General features: G+C 36.4%; 1 non-coding gene across 1 annotated transcript; it reads left to right on the forward strand.

Moving 5' to 3' along the window:
* Positions 1 to 1,345: 1,345 nt before the first annotated feature.
* LOC121212925 (small nucleolar RNA R71) lies at positions 1,346 to 1,452 on the forward strand. The gene has a single exon (XR_005908297.1). It is a non-coding gene; the product is annotated as a small nucleolar RNA R71 (small nucleolar RNA).
* Positions 1,453 to 4,130: the final 2,678 nt, after the last annotated feature.

A 4,130-nucleotide genomic window follows, 5' to 3' on the forward strand; every position in this document is an offset into this window, starting at 1 on the left:
TAACGAAATCAACGGGGAATATGAACTTATCTACTTTTACTAGTACATCTTCAATAATACCCCTAGGAAATCTTATAGTTTTATCTGACAATTAAATGCTCATCTTAGTTTGTTTAGGTTCCCAAGACCTAGTTGCTTAAACATTTTGTAAGGCATGACGTTAATACTAGCCCCTAAATCAGCTAATGCATGACTTATATCTAAAATACCAATTAAGTAAGGAATTGTAAAACTCCTTGGATCTTTCAATTTGTGGGGTAGCTTATTCTGTAGAATAGCTGAGGAGATTACGTTTAGCTCCACATGCAACGCTTCGTCCAACTTCCGCTTATTTACTAACAGCTCTTTTAAAAATTTTATTGCATTCGACATCTGTGACAAAGTTTCAATAAACGATAAGTTAATGTAATTTTTTCAAAAGTTTAAGGAATTTACCGAATTTTTCGTCTGAGTGGTCTTTCCTTGTTGCGTTAGGATATGGGACACGAGGTTTATATTCTTTATTCACCGTTTTGTTATGACTTACCTCACTTTTACCTTTTCTCACCACAGTTTCTTGCATCAATTCTGGCTTAGGCATAATGAGTCCTTCCTTATCTTGAGTACTAATTGCGTTGAGGTGTTCCCTTGGGTTAGGTTCAGTATTACTTGGTAAGCTACCTTGTGGTCATTCGAAGATTAGTTTGGATAGCTGGCCTATCTAAGTTTCTAGCCCTTGGATCGATGCTTGTTGATTCTTAAGTGCTGTCTCAGTATTTTGGAAACGGGTTTCTGATACCGAGATAAATTTAGAGAACATATCTTCAAGGTTCAGTTTCTTCTCTTGTTGATACGGTGGCTGTTGAAAACCCTGAGGATTTTGTGGCTTTTGATTCCCTTGACCACCTAGGAGAAATTTGGGTGGTTCCTCCAACCTGCATTATAAGTATTACTGTATGGGTTATTTTGAGATCTAAAGTTCTTGTTACCCATATAGTTGACTTGTTCCTCTTCAGTTGTAGGATTGAAGGATTGATATTCTGTATGCACAGCTTCTCCACTTGAGTCACACCTCATTACTGGATGTACCTGCGTAGAAACAAGTAAACCATCAATCTTTTTATTGAGAAGTTCTACCTGATTTGACAGTATAGTAACTGAGTCGACGTTATAAACGCCGACCATTTTTGTTGGCTTAGTCCTCATGACTTGCCATTGATAATTATACAGTGACATTTCTTCAATGAATTCATAAGCCTCTTCAGGTGTTTTGTTGTTGATGGTTCCTCCAGCAGCTGCGTCAACCATTTGTCGAGTCGAGGGATTCAGACCATTGATGAATGTTTGTACTTGAAGCCAAAGCGGTAACCCATGGTAAGGGCACCTTCGCAATAGATCCTTGTATCTCTCCCATGCATCGTAAAGTGTTTCTAAGTCCATATACACAAAAGAAGAAATATCATTACGTAAGTTAGCCGTTTTAGCCGGCGGAAAATATTTTAGTAGAAATTTTTCAGTCATTTGTTCTCAAGTAGTAATGGACCCTCGTGGTAACGAGTTCAACCATTGTTTAGCTTTGTTCCTCAATGAAAAAAGAAATAGCCGAGGATGAATGGCATCATCAGAAATGCCATTGATTTTAAATGTATCGCAAAATTCCAGAAAGTTTGCTAAGTGGGCGTTGGGATCTTCATCCTGCAAACCATCAAACTGGACAAACTGCTATATCATTTGAATTGTGTTAGGTTTCAGTTCAAAAGTATTTGCAGCTACAGCTGGTCTAACTATGCTAGATTCAGTTCCTGTTAGAGAAGGTTTAGCATAATCATACATAGTACGTGGAGCAAGATTTTGATTAGCCATAATTGTAGGAGGTAGCTGATTGCCTTGGTTTTCAGCCATCTCTTCGGTTGGGGGTTGAGTATCATCTTCTTGCTCGTTCTCTGTGTATCTTAAGCTTCGCCTTATTTCTCTTTGGTTTCTATGAACTGTGCGATCGATTTCTTCGTCAAAAAGTAATGGTCCTGGCAGGTTTCTTCTAGTCATAAACTAGGAAAACCTGCCAAGAGAAAGAAAAAGTAAATTAATTAGTAATAATTAAATTGCAAGAAAAAAACTAAATGGCTAAAGTAATAAAAATTGAGTGTTCCTAATATTTTAGTTCCCTGGCAATAGCGCCAAAAACTTTATCGCATGATTCGTAACAAGTAATAAATATTTATAATGAAGATCAAACCTAGACTAACTATTATCACGACGAAAAGGCAAGCGCACCTATCAAATAATAGTATAGTAATGGCAAGACCGGGATATCATACCCAAGGGAACCAAATGTACTAGTAATAACTATTTTTTTATTATCTAGCCTAAGAATAAAAGGGGTTTTATTTGTCTTAATTAAGTAATTATCTAAACTAAGAACGCACAGAGAAAAGAATTGGGGAATTGGTTTTGGGAAAATCGATTGACTTAAGACGATACCTAAGGAAAAATCCACCTAGACTTTACTTGTTATTCTGGCTCCGAATCGGACAATTTATTCATTTAACTTGTTCCGTAGAGATTCCTAAGTTATGTTATTATCCCTATTCAAGACTAATAACGTCTAATCCCTAGATTGAATAACCGAGACTTTTCTCTAATTAACACTCTAGAGTTGCATTAACTCAATCTATGGATCCCCTTATTAGGTTTCACCCTAATTCGGAAAAATCTTGTCACCCTATTTCTAGGCGCGCAATCAACTCTGCTTAATTATGACAAATGTACTCTTAGACAGGGTCTATTCCTCCTCTGAATAAGAGCGTGCCTTGAATCAGTATACTGCGGTATCAAAACAAGAATTAGGAACACATAATTAAGAGAAAGTTAAATATTTATCATACGATTCAAAAAATAATAACAAGATTCGTCTTAGGTTTCATCCCCCTTAGGTATTTAGGGGTTTAGTTCATAACTAAATAAGAAAACATCTCAGTAGAAATACAAAACATAAAGAAAACCCAAAACTCCTGAAGGGAAATTGAGGAGAGATCTTCAGTCTTGATGATGAATCCGGCTTCTGAGATGGATCAATCGGCTTCCTTGGGGTAATTCCTTACCCCCTTCTCCGTCCCCCTTTTTTCTCCTCTTATAAGGTTTATTTATAGGCTTTGGAATGCCTAGAAGCCCTCAAAAGTGGCCTTTTCCGAATTGGACTCAACTTGGGCTTAGCAGGGACACGCTCGTGGCACACGCCCGTGTTCGATTACTTCAGGCCGTGCACAAGCCTGAGAAATTGACATGGCCATGTGGTCTACCTGTGTGAGGAGATCTAGGCTATGTTGATTTCGTACTTTGGCTCGTTTTCTCTATTTTTGGACCGTTTCTTATTCATTTTGCTCTCCTATGCTCTCCTAAGTATAAAACATGAAATTAAAGCATTAAGAGCATCGAATTCACCAATTCTAATGAGAAATCATCCATCAAATGCATTAAACATGGGGTAAAAATATGTATAATTTACGGTTTATCAAATACCCCCACACTTAAGCATTTGCTTGTCCTCAAGCAAAATCCTCAACTCATAATCAAAATAAATTCTCCTCAACTTATAATTCTTATCGATAATATCTCAAAACAATCCATAGGTAATCATACATTTAGAATTCAACTAAAAGAACATAAAAGTTTCAAGCATTCCAAGTTGAGTATTTAGTCATGCAAACTTAGGTGCTTCCCTTCATCTAAGTAGTTACCTTTGATTCAAAATATCACAGAGTTTCACATCCTCACTAAAGGTTCACTCAAATCACTCGAGGTGTTAAAGGACAATAAATGAAGCACTCAATAGTCAATAATGAAAAGTCATTACCATAGGCTTGTATGAAAATCAAATCTACACCACTATAATTTAAGATGATACATCAATCAAAAGGTCTTTAGAGGGTTGTAATGCGGCTTGGTTAGGGGGCGTGGTCACAAGCTGAAAGAAAGGGTTAGAATCGAGATTGAATTGAAAAATTACCTAATTAGAAAAAGAGTTATTCTTGACTTGGGTACAACAGAGCTTTTCTCAAAATATGAAATTACAGATATGCATACATAGTTTTTTTTTATTTTTTTAAGAAAAAGTTACATAACATAGACTAGCTATTAAGAACAAGACATAG

The sequence above is a fragment of the Gossypium hirsutum genome, chromosome A13 (assembly GCF_007990345.1).
Source record: "Gossypium hirsutum isolate 1008001.06 chromosome A13, Gossypium_hirsutum_v2.1, whole genome shotgun sequence".
Classification (NCBI taxonomy): domain Eukaryota; kingdom Viridiplantae; phylum Streptophyta; class Magnoliopsida; order Malvales; family Malvaceae; genus Gossypium; species Gossypium hirsutum.